General features: G+C 45.6%; 2 protein-coding genes across 3 annotated transcripts in view; one reads left to right on the forward strand and one right to left on the reverse strand.

Annotated features, from left to right (window-relative positions):
- Positions 1–18,047, forward strand: part of RPS12 (ribosomal protein S12) — a 248,085-nt gene that overhangs the window by 202,482 nt on the left and 27,556 nt on the right. The window lies entirely within an intron of this gene.
- The window catches only part of SLC18B1 (solute carrier family 18 member B1), a 136,620-nt gene that overhangs the window by 99,037 nt on the left and 19,536 nt on the right, over positions 1–18,047 (reverse strand). Inside the window, exon 1 of one of the 2 annotated variants that reach the window (XM_075597346.1) lies at positions 4,453–4,518. The exons of the other annotated variant lie outside the window; for it this stretch is intronic. The gene's annotated coding sequence lies outside the window, so the exon portion shown is untranslated. Of the gene's footprint in view, positions 1–4,452; positions 4,519–18,047 lie in introns of those variants that run through there. 2 annotated transcript variants of the gene reach the window in all.

Here is an 18,047-nt window from a genome sequence, read left to right on the forward strand (position 1 = left end):
CTGTCTCTCGCCCTCTATCTCTCTGTCTCTCGCCCTCTCTCTCTCTGTCTCTCGCCCTCTCTCTCTCTGTCTCTCACCCTCTCTCTCTGTCTCTCACCCTCTCTCTCTGTCTCTCACCCTCTCTCTCTGTCTCTCACCCTCTCTCTCTCTGTCTCTCACCCTCTCTCTCTCTGTCTCTCACCCTCTCTCTGTCTCTCACACTCTCTCTGTCTCTCACACTCTCTCTGTCTCTCACCCTCTCTCTCTGTCTTTCACCCTCTCTCTCTGTCTCTCACCTTCTCTCACCCTCTCTCTCTGTCTCTCACCCTCTCTCTCTCTGTCTCTCACCCTCTCTCTCTGTCTCTCACCCTCTCTCTCTGTCTCTCACCCTCTCTCTCTCTGTCTCTCACCCTCTCTCTCTCTGTCTCTCACCCTCTCTCTGTCTCTCACACTCTCTCTGTCTCTCACCCTCTCTCTCTGTCTCTCACCCTCTCTCTCTGTCTCTCACCCACTCTCTCTGTCTCTAACCCTCTCTCTCTGTCTCTCACCTTCTCTCACCCTCTCTCTCTGTCTCTCACCCTCTCTCTCTGTCTCTCACCCTCTCTCTCTGTCTCTCACCCTCTCTCACCTTCTTTCACCCTCTCTCTCTGTCTCTCACCCTCTCTCTCTGTCTCTCACCCTCTCTCTCTGTCTCTCACACTCTCTCTCTGTCTCTCACACTCTCTCTCTGTCTCTCACACTCTCTCTCCGTCTCTCACCCTCTCTCTCCGTCTCTCACCCTCTCTCTCTGTCTCTCACCCTCTCTCTGTCTCTCACCCTCTCTCTCTCTGTCTCTCACCCTCTCTCTCTGTCTCTCACCCTCTCTCTCTGTCTCTCACCCTCTCTCTCTGTCTCTCACCCTCTCTCTCTGTCTCTCACCCTCTCTCTCTGTCTCTCACCCTCTCTCTCTGTCTCTCACCCTCTCTCTCTGTCTCTCACCCTCTCTCTCTGTCTCTCACCCTCTCTCACCTTCTTTCACCCTCTCTCTCTGTCTCTCACCCTCTCTCTCTGTCTCTCACCCTCTCTCTCTGTCTCTCACACTCTCTCTCTGTCTCTCACACTCTCTCTCTGTCTCTCACACTCTCTCTCTGTCTCTCACACTCTCTCTCTGTCTCTCACACTCTCTCTCTGTCTCTCACACTCTCTCTCTGTCTCTCACACTCTCTCTCTGTCTCTCACACTCTCTCTCTGTCTCTCACACTCTCTCTCTGTCTCTCACACTCTCTCTCTGTCTCTCACACTCTCTCTCTGTCTCTCACACTCTCTCTCTGTCTCTCACACTCTCTCTCTGTCTCTCACACTCTCTCTCTGTCTCTCACACTCTCTCTCTGTCTCTCACACTCTCTCTCTGTCTCTCACACTCTCTCTCCGTCTCTCACACTCTCTCTCCGTCTCTCACACTCTCTCTCCGTCTCTCACCCTCTCTCTCCGTCTCTCACCCTCTCTCTGTCTCTCACCCTCTCTCTGTCTCTCACCCTCTCTCTGTCTCTCACCCTCTCTGTCTCTCACCCTCTCTCTCTGTCTCTCACCCTCTCTCTCTGTCTCTCACCCTCTCTCTCTGTCTCTCACCCTCTCTCTCTGTCTCTCACCCTCTCTCTCTGTCTCTCACCCACACTCTCTGTGTCTCTCACCCACACTCTCTGTGTCTCTCACCCACACTCTCTGTGTCTCTCACCCACACTCTCTGTGTCTCTCACCCACACTCTCTGTGTCTCTCACCCACACTCTCTGTGTCTCTCACCCACACTCTCTGTGTCTCTCACCCACACTCTCTGTGTCTCTCACCCACACTCTCTGTGTCTCTCACCCACACTCTCTGTGTCTCTCACCCACACTCTCTGTGTCTCTCACCCACACTCTCTGTGTCTCTCACCCACACTCTCTGTGTCTCTCACCCACACTCTCTGTGTCTCTCACCCACACTCTCTGTGTCTCTCACCCACACTCTCTGTGTCTCTCACCCACACTCTCTGTGTCTCTCACCCACACTCTCTGTGTCTCTCACCCACACTCTCTGTGTCTCTCACCCACACTCTCTGTGTCTCTCACCCACACTCTCTGTCTCTCTCACCCACACTCTCTGTCTCTCTCACCCACACTCTCTGTCTCTCTCACCCACACTCTCTGTCTCTCTCACCCACACTCTCTGTCTCTCTCACCCACACTCTCTGTCTCTCTCACCCACACTCTCTGTGTCTCTCACCCACACTCTCTGTCTCTCTCACCCACACTCTCTGTCTATCTCACCCACACTCTGTCTATCTCACCCACACTCTGTCTATCTCACACTCTGGATCTGGATATCTTATTTACCCTATATATCTTAACTATACTACACCGAAATAACATACTGCTTTCTTCCAGATCTGACTCAAGCTTCACACAGGAGACATCGGAACCCCCCCTAACCCAGGAGACAGGTAGGGAACACATCCCCTCCAATGTATAACATTGCGGGGATGAAGTACCTGGACATTGAGGGACTACGGATCAGGTAAGATCCCAGGCGGGATTGCTGCTTTAGGTATTGTGAAGCGGGGACGTCCAGACACTGGTTAAGGGGTTCAGGAAACTAGTCATTCACATCTGGCTTTTATTTTTAGAGCCGACATTTACTTACACACACACACACACACACACACACACACACACACACACACACACACACACACACACACGTAACAAGGACTAATGGTTGTATAATGTAATACGATAAATAAACTTATGTCAAAAACGAATGTTGTTCTTACTAGGAATTTATTAAATTTATTTTATTTATATATTTTATTTTAAAGCAGGGTTGGGGGCGGGACTGGGGGCGGGAGTAGGTGGCGAGTAGATTTTTTGGTTCGGCGAGTACATTTTTGGGTGATTTGTCAAGCACTGTTATATATATATATATGTGTGTGTGTGTGTGTGTGTGTGTGTGTGTGTGTGTGTGTGTGTGTGTGTGTGTGTGTGTGTGTGTATATATATATATATATATACACACACACATATATATATATACATATATATACACACACACACATACATATATATATATATATACACACACACACACACACACACACACACACACACACACACATATATATATATATATATATACACATATATACACACACACACACACACACAATGCTTCCTTTACCCCACAGTGATACACCCTGAGCTTTTATCTCAGCACCTACAGTACAATCTTCTTGTATGTTTGGAGGGAGGATGGTTGTTGGACTGGAATTTGAAGCGAACATATCTAACATTTCTACCCCATTGTACAAGCTGCCTCATTATTTCTGAGTGTATCCTATAGTTTAGTGTAGTAACTCCTACTCTGGATACTCCTAAGAAATCAACTGAATCCAATTGATACGTTTGTGCTCACTATTGAAACCTGCCACAAACTCTAAGGCCATATAGTCTTATAGTGCCAGCGCCGCGACGTCGCCCGAAAACAAATGCATTGCCGTCACCGCATGCGCTTATAGTAAGCGCGACGGCGACAATGCGACGGAGAAAACCGGTGGCCGGCAAAATTTGATTTTTCAAGGACTGTCGCCTCATGTGACAGCCCTTGAACCAATCAAATGCCAGGAAACCCGCGACACCACCGACCAGCGAAATATAGCTTTCGCCTGTGGCGGCGTCACCGTCGCCATCGACGGCTCTATAAGCGCGGCCTAATGGCCATGAAAACAAGTTACATTACCAACAAAGAAAAAATTGTAATTCATGGTGACATTTTTAGGCTCATAGTATATCTGGATCCTTAGTTAGTGAGAAGTTAAACATATCGATAAGGATTTATCTAACAAAATAATTTTCTTCAAACAGTAGTAAGAAAAACAAAACCCATGTTTTTGGTTTACTGCAATCAGAGGCAAAGGGATATCTCTCCAATAAAGCTAAAGAACTGCACAGTTCTTCTTTACATAGCAATCCAAGTAATATCCTACCTGTGTGTTTTTGTAAATAAATCACTTCTGTAGTACAGGATAATACTTACTACCTTTTTTTATTTTAAAATTCAACTCAATGCAATTTTTAATGAGTTTTAACAGACCGAGCATCCTTTGATTTCTATAGCAGGCTTTAGCACAACTTCACAGCAGTGCAAGATCTTTGTAACACTTTCCTGTGTGTGATAGCTTGTTGCCGTGATCGATCACGGGAGAATGAATCAATCGCCAGCTTAGGTAATTGATTTTCAATAAAAAAGGTAATCAAAGGCTGCATTTATTTAAAAAAAAAAAAAATATTTGCCATTTTTTTTAAGCTGCTTGGACTGTCTCTTTAAAGCAAATACACGTACATGTAGTTGATTAACAAATACGCATGTGAAGGAGAGGTGCTGTAAAGTGATCTGTAAGGGAAGTTGTCTGGAAAGGGGATTATGTGCAGTGAGGAAAAAGATGAAGAAGTCAAACTTGCCTTTCAAGTCGTCTTCAATAGGAAAGGATACTGAGGATGCATAGGCAAATGAAGGCAGGTGAAGGAAGTGAGCACAGAAAAGGGAGGGTGGGGCAGAAACACCATTAATTAACGAGTAGTATTATTGCTTAGTCATTGCTGGTAATCATATTAAAGCAACAGTCCCCACTTTTCTGGTATTTTTTGTCAGGGGACTGTAAATGTCACTAAGGGACCCCCAGTTCAGGTAATGTAAAATCCCCTCCCTACCCCCCCCCCCCACCCCCCCCCCCCCAAATGAAAAAGAAGCAGCACAAACTGATACTTTAAAGGTGCAATCTCATGTAAAACTAAAAGAACAAGGTAACTAGGTGACTAATACCTACAATCAGACCAATATAAGCATTTGCAAATAGTTATAGCTATCCTGGCAATGTTTTAAACCAGTTTATGGTGAAGTGCAATGTACTGTAAGCAAGATTTATTCCAGGTTGCATAATTTTTTTGTTTTACTATATGCAGCATTTGAGTGCCTTTAAGAAAAGTAAATACCTACTGCAAGCTGCCGTTCGATTCATTCTCCTGTGATTGATCAGCAAAGATATTGCTTCACTAAATGGCTGCCTTTCATTTTCAATCAATCCTTCAATCAATGTGTAACTCAGCAGCTACAATGTATTCTTAATATACTAAGGTAACATTATCTATTGTTACAGTTTGCAGCTTAAACTGATGGGAATATAGGCAACAAATGATCCCAAACAGTAATGTGTTGCAAATATCTTGCATTACTGGGGAAGGCTGCTAAAGAAATCAAAAGGATGCTCATATTAAAAGTAATTAAAAAAAGCATTGAGTTTAAATTAGAAAAAAATAAATGTCATCTAATACTACAGAACCGGAGCTAAAAATAACATGGATTCAGCTCCAGGGGGAACACCTGCTTCCAAACGTTAAAAAAAACAGAAACAGAGACAGAGAGACAGACTTTAGCAGTTGTTTTACATTGCTAACTGCCTCTTATTTTTTTATTGTTCCAAAAAAAAAAAATCTCTAAAGATCATATAAGTTCTACAGGAAATACAACCAATGTGGAGCTGCTCACAGAAGGATACCTGCAAGAGGTTAATAAGATATATTTGTCAAACTGAAGGGATTTGCATGGAGTAGCAAGACAAGAATTGTTTATTCCATACAGTATGTACTGCACTCTATACATAGGGACTGGGACTTCTATTTAGATTGTGAACTCAAAATAAATTGAAATCTAATTGACAAGAAATGCAATAGTTTAGTTCAACTGACCCATATACACCTTCCTGAGAAAGTAAACATTTGCAAGAAGATTTTGATAGCAAAAAATAATTAAGACAACAAACACAGTGTTGTATAAACACAAAGTTAACAACCGTTCCGGTGCAATGATTGAACTCTTGCAGTTCTAATTAAATTGAGCTTATATACGCTTCTGTGTAATCTCCGACAAGTCACATTTATTGAGGCTATTTATCTCACCGATTAAAAAATGCTAACATTCATGTTTCAACATAAAAGCAGTGCAAGCAGAATAATCACCCACAATATATCAATTGCACCCTATTGCTATTTGCTCTCCCAGAATTCACTATTTATTGGCTCTCCCGCTCTAGTGAGGTCACTGACATAATCAGACTGGAATTTGCTTCAAATGAATATTACTGCCATATTTCTGCCAGGCAGCAGTGGTGACAATGGAACTTTCTCTGAATGAAGGTTTGGAGGGGCCTGCAGATATGCCTTTTATAAAGTAAGGAAAGCATTGTTTGGGCAAAATAAAAGGGGCACATTTTGACATGTCTAGGACCTTTCGCTGCCAGACCTTTTGCCCCCAAGGTAATGTATACTGTAACCTCCTAACCTTACCCCCCCCCCTCCCCTAAAAACCCCTAACCTTAACTTCATACCCTAACCAGTTCACCCCTTACCCTAAAACCCCTAATGCCAATACTAATCTTTACCCTAAAAACCTTTACCCTTGCCATAAAACTCCTAACCTAACATAAATATCCAAATCCCCTAACCTTACCCCAGACGGTTAAAAGTTGACCACTAATGCTAAAGCTAATCACTTACCTTAGGGGCGAAACGGCGACTGACAGTTCTTGGTGGCTAAACGGTGGTGCCCAAAAGTCAAATTCTGCATTTTTACTGCATAAATAGATTGTAGATGCCAGATGAAAACAAAAAGTCCGTGTTTGGAGCACGACCAATAAAATGTGAACATGTTACAAGAAGTTTTAATGGTTTCATTATATTTGTATTATTTTAGCTGAATTTGGCAGGTTGAGCAATGGCAATTACATTAGCAGCAGATGGCTTACAGGCCTCACAAGTTCTTCTGGGATGGATTTGGCCAAATAGACAAAGTTTAAAAGCCCTTTTCTATATTTTTTCATTTCTCCACTATTGACGGAATGCACAATGCATCACTTACTAATATACAGCAAGGTTGATATAGTAAGTTCTTGCTTTAAACCCCACCATTAAAAAGGTGGGCTGACTCATAGTTGGCGATTTCAACATGGCCCTATCCCCCGATCAGGATAGAACCACCCAACCGTCCACCCAATATGTAGCCCAGACCCAACAAAAAGCGACAAAACTTAGAGAGGTCTTAAAAAGTTTCTCCCTCACAGATATTTGGAGGGCCCAGCACGTCGGCCAGAGGGACTATACGTTCTTCTCGGCCCCGCACCAATCATACTCGCGGATCGACTATTTCATAGGTTCCACAAATGTCCTCCAGGCGTCCTCCCACTCCAATATAGGACCAATAACGTGGTCTGACCATGCCCCGATAGATTTGACCCTAACTCTCCCGTTTGTGAAACACACCTCCTATAATTGGAAACTTAATGATACCTTACTGAACGACCCCCAAACAGTAGATACGATTCGACACAAACTAAATATGTTCTTTGAACAAAACAAAGGGTCAGTCCCCCTAGCGTCAACACTGTGGGAAGCCCACAAAGCTCAAATCAGAGGGGATCTAATCTCCCTAGCATCTTATAAAAAAAAGCAGAAACTAAAAATGCAAAAAGAGCTAACTGAAAAAATAACTACCTTGGAACACCAGCATAAAAAGTCACCCTCCAAGAAACTACTCAGAATACTTGAAAAAACTAGGACCGAACTAAGACAATCCCAATTAGAGGAGGTGGAGAGAAAACTTAAATGGTCCAACCAGAAGTTTTATGACAAAGGCAACAAAGCTGATAAACTATTAGCATCAAAACTTCGGGGCATAAAAACAAGGGGCCAAATTACTAGAATCCACACTAAAGGAGGCCACACCACTTACATCGAAAAAGAAATAGCCCAAGAATTTGCAAAATATTATACAGATCTCTACAATCTCCACCCCCCCAACCAAGACCCAGTAGACGTAGACTATATCTCGCAATTTTTAGCAAGATGTAATCTACCATCTCTCACGGAAGAGGAACTCAAAGCCCTAAATGGTAAGATCACCCAGGAGGAATTGGCACAAGCCATAAGCACCCTTAAGATAGCCAAAACCCCTGGTCCAGACGGTTTCTCAAACGCCTATTATAAAAAATTTAGCATGCCGCTCTCCCCCTTTCTACTCGATATGTTCAACTCTTTCCTAGAAGGAGCCCCGATCCCAGGCACAATTACAGCTGCCAACCTAGCAATTATACACAAGGAAGGAAGGGACCCGCTGCAATGCGGTAGCTACAGACCAATCTCCCTGCTTAACACAGACCTGAAACTCTTTAGCAAGATCCTAGCAAACCGGTTAAACCCTATTCTCCCCAGACTAATTCATATAGACCAAGTGGGATTTGTGTCAGGAAGACAGGCCTCTGACAACACCCGCAAGATTATTAATATCATTGACCACGTGCATCTCAACAAACTTCAAGCCATGATCCTCAGTCTAGACGCCGAGAAGGCCTTTGATCGGATCAAATGGACCTTCCTAGACAAAACCCTGCTCAAATTCGGCTTCTCAGGCCCGTTTCTAGAGGGGGTCAGAGCACTCTACCAGAACCCCACGGCATGCTTAAAATTACCAGGAGGACAATCCAGTCCGATCCACATTAGAAATGGAACCAGACAGGGCTGCCCCCTATCCCCCTTGCTATTCGCAATATCAATAGAACCTCTGGCGGCCCAAGTTAGAGCAGACCCGAACATCACAGGTGTAACTATAGCTGGCAAAAACTACAAAATATCCCTTTTCGCGGACGACGTCATTCTGACCCTAGCTAACCCACATATCTCCCTGCCCAATCTCCACAAATTATTAGATGAATTTAGTCAGGCCTCAGACTACAAGATAAACAGGGACAAATCTGAGGCACTGAATATATCCCTCCCCGAAGCCACATGGAAACTTCTCCAATCAAACTACAAATATAGATGGAACTTGTCCCATATAAAATACCTAGGAATAAAAATCACTAAAAAGTACTCCATGCTATATAAAACAAACTATCCCCCCCTATTTAGTCAAATCAAGAGAGACCTAGAGACATGGAATACATACCAGATCTCCTGGTTCAGCAGAATCGTCTCCGCTAAAATGAATATCCTTCCCCGACTGTTATACTATTTCCAAACCCTCCCAATCCCAATACCGTTAGCCGACCTAAAGGATATTCAAAAGCAAATAATGCAATTTATATGGAAGTATCGGAAACCCTGAGTCCCGAGGTCAGTGCTCTTAGCAGCTAAAACGAGGGGTGGACTAGGGGTACCAGATGTGGTCAGATATTACCACGCGACCCAGCTCAGACAAGCAGTAGTCTGGAACAGCCCCCCGAGTACAACCTGCTGGTTAGAAATGGAGGCTAGCTATATATCCCCTCTCCCCCTCCCTATATTGCTATGGTCCCCAGAATATAAAGGAAAACCTCCCCGGAAATTTGAGTTAGGAGCAATGAAATGCACGTGGTCTATCTGGTCCAAAAACAGAGGGAAATATGGCCTAACTTCTCCCCCCTCCCAACTCACCCCCATACTTGGGAACCCTGAATTCCCTCCGGGATGCACCCAAGCCCAAATCGGTCTATTTCAGGACCTTCATATTAGCACGGTAGCGGATCTGCTGGAGAATAATGAAGCTCTGTCCTTCCAGGAGCTCAAAAACAAATTAGCGGCCCCCCACCTCCCCATTTTTGCATTCCTATAGCTACGACACTTTCTCAGAGCTCTGTCCGCGTCCTCAAAATTCCCCCCCATAACCAAATTTGAGTCCCTCTGCCAAGTGAGAGAATACCAGAAGGGACTAATTACGTCAATTTACAGAATAATCGAAAATTCCCTCCCCTCGCCCACACATGCCTATATGCAAAAATGGTGTATATTCCTGGGCGTACCCCTAGACCTCGAGGAGTGGGAGGACATCTGGGAGGCAGCCCCCAAAACTTCAATCTGCACAGTAACAAAAGAAAACATATACAAAATACTATTTCAATGGTACCTGACCCCGAGTAGGCTGAGCCAGATCTTCCCCGGCGCATCGGACCTGTGCTGGAGGGGATGTGGACAGAAAGGGGACATGGCCCACATATGGTGGACATGCCCCGAAATCCAGAAATTCTGGACTAGAATCCAGAGCTTGCTAGACGAGACCCTGGGCCTGGAGGTCCCGCTGGACCCTCTGACATACGTGCTGGGCAGCCCAATGGAGGACATCCCGGCCCCCGAGGCCAGACTGATGTCGGCCATACTCACGGCCGCGAGATGTACAGTTGCAGCAGCCTGGAAACAACTGAAAGCACCCTCACGAAGGACAGTAGTAAACAGAATAAACCTAGTCATGAGCATGGAAAGGCTAACAGCAATGCTCAGGCAAAAAATGCCACAATTCCACAACACCTGGGAACCATGGATAAGTCTAGGAATCTCGACACCAGACTAGACCCAACTACATAAAATAACCCATCTCCCCTCACTTACCCCCCGGCACTGACAATAAGAGAGGAACTCCCCAACGCCTCCCCCCCCCCCCTCCTCCGACCCTCCCCGAAACTTGCCCCCCCCAACCCATCTTTTGTCGTTCCCATCTATCCCCCCCCCAACCTGAGTCTCCCCCTACCCATCTCTTTTTTGACATAAAACTGAGAAAAGGCTTTATTGAGACTGTCTCCATAGAACACAACCAAGTCAACTTAATCCTATCCGATTGTTAAATACTGTACTGATTGTAACCCCTGAATGTACCAACTTTTATCTGTCTCCAATAAAGGAAAAAAGATTGTTAAAAAAAAAAAAAAAAAGTGGGCTGAAACACACTCCAGTTCTATGAATTGTGAGCCAACATACGCGTAAAATGTCACATTGGACCAATACATACAATACTAATGATTTGATCTGCTGTACATCTGGTAACCTGCATACAGTACGATGTAGAAATATTGTAATAGAATGGTTTGTAGCACTCACGAACCATAGATTTTTGCAAGGGAGAAGTCAGCACCTTGACCTTGGAGACTGCGAGGATGATCCTTCCCCCCACTCCCTCTGCTCTCAGTGACCCAAATCCCACTGTAACTAAATAAATAACCACAAACAAGGTCTGGAGGTACAAGGCCACAGCTTTTTAGTAAAACATCAATGAACCTGATAGGTGCCAACCCCCTGCCAGAGTGCTCGCTCATTGGATAAAGGCCAAAAGGTACTGTAACAGCACTGCCCGGCTGTTTGGTGAGAATGGGCCCAAGGAACTCACATTTAAATGAGCCGTGCCCACTCACCACGCCCATCAACCACCAGGCTTTACCGACTATGGAGCCCCATCTGGCAAGGTTAATCACACTTATCCCCACAACTACCGCCACCTATGGCGCTATTTAACCCCACTTAAACTAACCCTGTACCGCCAGAACCCTTTAAGCCCATCCTGGTTGTGTTATTAAATAGATCAGAACCAATGTCAGACAGATGCACCCCATCAACTCTAAAACAACCCACTAGTAGCCGAATCGAATTTGGGCTGGTTCAACAATGAACCCCAAACTGTAACCCAAAGCACCCCACCACCCTGTTTATCTTTTTTCGCCTGTGCTACTTGGTCCCCTCTCCAGACCTCCCTGTGAACGATATCCGACCAGATGACCTGGACCGCCACATGTATCTGGGCCAGGTTCTTCGTAACTGCCTAAACTAGCTCCAAGATCAAACCACAGCCAGATAATTTCCCCCTACGTGGAGGATCAGGACCTGCAGGGGTCTCCTGTCCCTTGCCAAAATCAATAGCAGATGTCACACACCGCATACCCTTGCTTCCCACCAAAAAACATCTACCTGATCTCTATGCAAAACCAGGTTTCTTCCGTACGGATGCACGAATTTCGCTTTTCCACTGAATGAATGAATCCCTGATGATCCATACGTCCCTAGCTGTAAAACCTAGAATGGCATTATAAGGATCAGTTCCCGCCCTTTAAACAAATGCCGGCCTAACGCAAGACCGTTACCAGTTTGAGACCCAGCACCCAATCCTCTGTATTACCTCCACACCTAGCTGCCTCAGTTGCAGCCCCTATGCGGAGGCATGGGTGTCGAACCGAGTGCTTTGTAAACACAAATGCCTTTCGGCATAACTGAAATACACGCTGGTATTGGAACCCATTTGCTGCCCTCCAGTGTGTACCAGCAATGGACCTGGGACAGGGGGCCTCACTTCCAAATATGCTTCCAAAGACTCCACCAGCCCAGTTGTACTACCTGCTAAGCCTCCAAGCGAGACCCACGACCCCTTGCCCTGCTGGTCAGTTTTTGACCGACATATGAGCATCCTAATGGACCTCAGCCCCTGCACCATATCCTCAAACCACAGTCCTCCCTCGCCCCGCAGATCAGCTCTTCCACCTGCAGAACCCCAAAAAAGGCCAAGGTAAACGCAAAGTTAAAACATTTTGCCTCAAACTGCAAAAAGCAAACTCTCCCTGTCGCTTGAAACAGTCTCTCGAGTACTAGCGGTGTAACTGGCTTTCTGCCATCCTGCACTGACTATCCCCTTTCCAACCCTGCTACAACACTCCGGACCATGAATATTTTCATAAGATCCTCCCCAACAGCGTCATGAAAAAAAGTACACTCCCACTATCTTCCTTTGTACTTAACCGCCAGCCAAACCATTTTCCTTCAGGGAGAGCACATATGTTTATAGGGCCCCCACCTCTGATATATCTAGGCCCAGATCCCCTGCTAGCTCCTGATATTTGCGGCAAGCAGCCGTGCTGGCACCCCACATATTCGTGCTACGGAAGCTCGTACCTACTCCATCATGGGACTATCGCCACATTCCATAGCTCTACTGGGAATTGCAGGCTGATCAGCTTCACCTCCATCCTCTGCGCCACTACTCTTAAAGCTGGGTCCCGCAGCCTCTTCCGCTCCCCCTGGTGATCCGGGGCTGTAGTGACCAAGCGACCCCCCTCCTGCTTAAAGCACTGCTTCTTCCAGAAGGCCAGAGAGCTGACACCGAAGCCACCTTCTCCTTGTATCCCAACGCTTTGGCTTGCAGCAGGCCAATAAGTTCTGCGACGGACATGCTAACTTACTGGCAGGGCGACTGACCACACGCCCCTGCCCACTGTATACGTAGCCTCCTAATTCCCCCAAACCGCTTCACCCCCACGTCAGTGAAGGAGCTGCCCACATCTACAGGTATTTCCTTCGGTTATGACGTCCTGTCACTGAGGGATCAAGGCTACTAAACATGGAGACTGGTTACTCACCACTCCATTGCATATGCGTCCTATACAATCCCACATTTTACACTAAAGGCGGGTGCACATTACAGTAGAGGCAACTCTTATTCGAACAAAAACCAGTGGCAATTCCCCAAAAAACCCAGGAAACACCCAGGTACATTCTGAATACATGCCTTAAACTTTCCTTAAACTAGCCCCAGCATTTCTGCATTGAATAATGGCCCATCAGATTAACAGCAGGGGTCCCTGGCAGTCCCATTCAAACTGAATTGGAATGCCAGGGATCCCTGCTGTGTTAATCCTATGGGTCGTTAGTCAATGCAGAAATGCCTTAAACGTGCCTCAAACTAGCCCAGAACATACCCAGCACATACCCAGCACATACCCAGCACATACCCAGAATGTAACCCGGCTAGTTTACGGCAAATGTTAGAATAAACGTTGCCTCTACTGTAAGTCTATAAAACTATGGATTTTATCATCAGGACTTCTTATATAGTTTATGTTCTTATTTGACCTTGCAATTTCATTGACTTTGGAAAGACTATTTGTCAACTAAGAATGTGAGTTGTAGAGAATCAGCATTTAATAAAAAAAAAAAAAAGTGAATGCAGGTTTAAAATTGGTTAAACATTTTAGGGATGAACGAGACAAATCCTAATCGGAGATTTACAGGTCTAGAATAATGCACTCAACTTTGACGAGGTGGAAACAGAGACCGTAGACAATTGTAGTGCAAGGTTTTTTTTTTTTGAGAGCAAGGGGGTTGATTATGACTGTGTCATTGATAGAAATAATCTAATTCACCTTTTGTATGTGTGGTACCAATGACCTCTCTTCTTCCATTGTAAGTGTTAGTCTTTACAAATTGGTGGCTGTTCGATCCGCAGTCAATGCCTTGAAAAAGGTGCCCTATAATGTGATGTAGATGTCGGCTTAGACTGGGACCACTGTGCTACCTCTTCGCCCCTTCCCTCTGTTATTCACTTGTAAACAGGTCTTCCCCGTGCTTCTTACCTCCCGGTTGGTAGTGCAGCTGCGGAAGTGAGCGGCTGGCTGGCTGCCGGCGACGTACAATGGTGTGGCGAGCAGGTCGCCGGGACTCTGCGGTGTCACCTACCACAGGGCACGCCATTTTGTGAATGTTCGTGCATGCGCGATAGAGCGCGCATTCGCAGAGTCCAGGACAGTTGCGGCGGCCATTAGAGATAGGTACCCATTTGCAGAAGGGCAGGAGAGTGTAGTCCTTCTGGGAATCCCCTCGGCCCCCTTTGGTTCCCCATGAAAGTGGGGGAACCAGCGGCACAGGAGCAGGAGGTTTAGGCAGGTGCTGCGGGCGGGCGCATTGCCGGAGCTCCGTGGTGCCCAACTAAGGAGGCCGTCGCCATCTTGTGTAAGCACGTGGATGCTGAAGGGTGAGTTGTGCATTCACAGTGCTCAGTTAGATTCGGTGGCCATCTTGGGACTGGCGCAGGCATAGAGGACGCATTGCGCATGCGCAGTGTAGTCAACTCACAGTAGGCACCTGAAGCTGTATAGGGAAGCCCATAGTTAGGAACCCTTTTCCCTGTGTTGTACAGTAACAGGGACACAGTGTCTACGCCACGCAGTGACACGTAACTTGTGGTCTGGGATCAGACCACATACATTCAGAGACTAATCTATGGTGGGACGTTCCTGCTGGAAGCCACCCGACATGGAGGTGGAAGGCGTCGTTGGAGCAGACTGACTGTTGACTGTTGTTCAGCTACACCTGGGAGCTGGAGCATCTGGGAAGGAATCCACATAAGTGCACCAACATTCACGTTGGCAGCGCTGTCTCACACTTGGGGGTGGGAAAGGCCATTGGGGTATGGACACAGATACTAGTGCCTCTGCACCCAAGTACTGTGTGGATATTCCTCGGGTCGGTAAACATATATGTCTATTGCTGTTCCTATTGTTGAGTTCAATATAGAAGAACCCCGCTTCAGCTAAGTACAAAGTAATAATGTGGGGGTAAGGTGCTAATGGGTGACGTATAAGGTGAGTAATAAAGAAGCAAGAACCCACTATAAGCACTCAATATCCCCTGATGTATGATGTGAAAATTAAAAATAATTTTTAATGCTATACTAATTAAAATAATGGGTGTTAAAATTCAACAAATGACACACATATATGATACCCTATGATGAATATATATGATATTCCGGGTAACTAAGTAAGGCGACAATTTGAGGTTAATTGGATCAAACTGTCCCAGGGAGCCGGTATACAGTAATCCCTATTAGTGGTTAATTAGGTGTATGCTGGTATCAGTGAGGGGCTGTTCAATACCTGTCTCAGGTGTCAGAAAGGTCCCAGATGGTAAAGGTGAAATGTGAAATGGATCATAATATGCTAGGTACAGACAAAAAGATCAGTATTTCAAACCAGTGTGTGCTCACTTTGCAAATCATAAATCCACAAATGTAAAGTATAGACTCTCTCTACAATCCAACATGTAGCCACCTAACAGCAACTGGTTAACTCCTGAATAGTAAAGGAGTGGGCTGTTAAACATAGAACACAATGTGCAGAGGCTCATAGACTCCTATAGGCAGTGTGGTTGTCAGTATACCTGTGCACATATTCATGAATGTGCTTCCACTGCCAGGAGTGCTAATACCACTATAAAGCTGTGTATGATCGAAAGAAACCTATCTAGTATGCAGAAAAAGGTTTCATGGTGGATACATATAGTCACCTAACAGCAGCTAAGTTGGCTCCACAATAGTAAAGGAGTGGGCTGTTAAACACAGAACACAATGTGCAGAGGCTCACAGACTCCTATAGGCAGTGTGGTTGTCAGTATACCTGTGCACATATTCATGAATGTGCTTCCACTGCCAGGAGTGCTAATGCCACTATAAAGCTGTGTATGATCGAAAGAAACCTATCTAGTATGCAGAAAAAGGTTTCATGGTGGATACATATAGTCACCTAACAGCAGCTAAGTTGGCTCCAAAATAGTAAAGGAGTGGGCTGTTAAACACAGAACACAATGTGCAGAGGCTCAAAAACTCGTATAGGCAGTGTGGTTGTTAGTATACCTGTGCACATATTAATGAATGTGCTTCCACTGTCAGGAGTGCTAATGCCACTATAAAGCTGTGTATGGTGGAAAGAAACCTGTCTAATGTGGCAGGAAAAGGTTCCTTGGTGGATACTGAGTGAGAAAGAGACACTGTTATAATACTGCCACAAAGCAACACTGAACACACTGTTAGTAAACTGCTCAATCAGCATATGGTATACAGATCCAGTGAAGGTAAATCAGTCACATATGTACCTATTGATTCACATATAAATCACCTGTGTACTACAGTACCGACACACTTTATTGCAGTGTGGTCGGTACCGCAAGCCGGGAGATTTCCCGGCTTGCTAGTGGCCGCCCCTCGGCGTGCCGCGCGTCATAGACGCGCGGTCACGCGTCTTCGGGAGCCTGCGCCCCCTGCACGCGCGTACAGGGCTCCCCGAGGGAGCCCTGGTGTCCCGCGATCTGCGGGACGGCGGCAGGGGGTTCCGGGGGACCCGGCGGACCCGGCAGCGGTAGGGAGAGCGCCCCGATCGGAGGGCGCTCTTCCGCTGCTTCGGCGCGCGCCCGTCTCACTCGGGCGCGCGCCAGGCTACTGCTGCGGCCAAGAACGGGCAAATGCTCGAATAAACTTGGCTGCAGCAGTAGTTAATGAAGTCCATGAATACATAGAACTAATACCACTCATAAATGCAAACACCGTGGCTAATATACCCCTAGAAACGGTATGCCTATGCACATATTAATGAATGTGCTACCACCGTTAGGAGTGCTGGTTACACTAATGCAACAAAATAAAAAGGAAAATCAAGCAGCCCTCGCCTCACCATGCGTCACTGAGTCACCACAAAGACTCCTGCCCAACATTGAAGGGAGTGCACGTTAGCCGTCTGGCAGCTGTTTGCTCTGCAACGCGATAATGCTACCACGTGAGTACTGAGGCGCGCGTGCACGTGACAGATGCCAACGCGTGCGTTTCGCGATTAGAAATGCTTTCTCAAGGCTAAGTGTGAGGGGAAAGTCCCATAGATCCTAGTAAAACTTATATATGCATTGCTGTGTTTCTATTGGTTGGAAGTTTCTTCCTGGAGGTGTGTCCATGCAGTGCTATTGAAAAGTCACTAATACAGCACTAACTGATAAACCTAGACTCTCCTTAAATAAATGCAGTTGATGTAGTCACAATCTTAACTGCAGCAGTGCATAAATTAAAGTAAACTGCACCGCAGCACTTGATTTCTGCAATCAGTGTTTAATACTCCTGATAGTCAGCGAATTGTGAACATGGTAATGGGGTAAAGATACAGTATTAACCCCTGAGATGAAATATAATGAAAAATCTCTATCAACATGGATGAAACTTGTAAAGTACATTTAATCAGGTTATAGCATACTCATCGTCTGTAAATGATGCATACAAAGTTCAGATGTAGAGGAATTCATATCTAACCTGTTATAAGGGATATTAAATCCAACTAATAAAAATGGCAGGTGAAAATTGGCCCTGTGGTATAATGTAGATAGGTGTATCATACACTTAGCTGTGTGACACTGTGTACTATATAATTGACCGACAGTTAAAAATATACAGTATGGAGTCACGGTGTAACAAAATGTGATTGCTGGGTAACACATTTCTGTGCAGCATAGAGGTAAGTAGCAGTAGGTATATATACAAGGGATGGAATATATACCCCTATTAATAAAGGGGGAGACACTGCAATGCCGCTGACAATATATTCAATTGTACTCATATGTGCTCTGGGTCAGTTGACGTGATCTTAAATGAACGGGGTAAACACAAATCCCTCGTTCAAACCTTT

Source organism: Ascaphus truei, chromosome 4 (genome assembly GCF_040206685.1).
Source record: "Ascaphus truei isolate aAscTru1 chromosome 4, aAscTru1.hap1, whole genome shotgun sequence".
Lineage (NCBI taxonomy): Eukaryota > Metazoa > Chordata > Amphibia > Anura > Ascaphidae > Ascaphus > Ascaphus truei.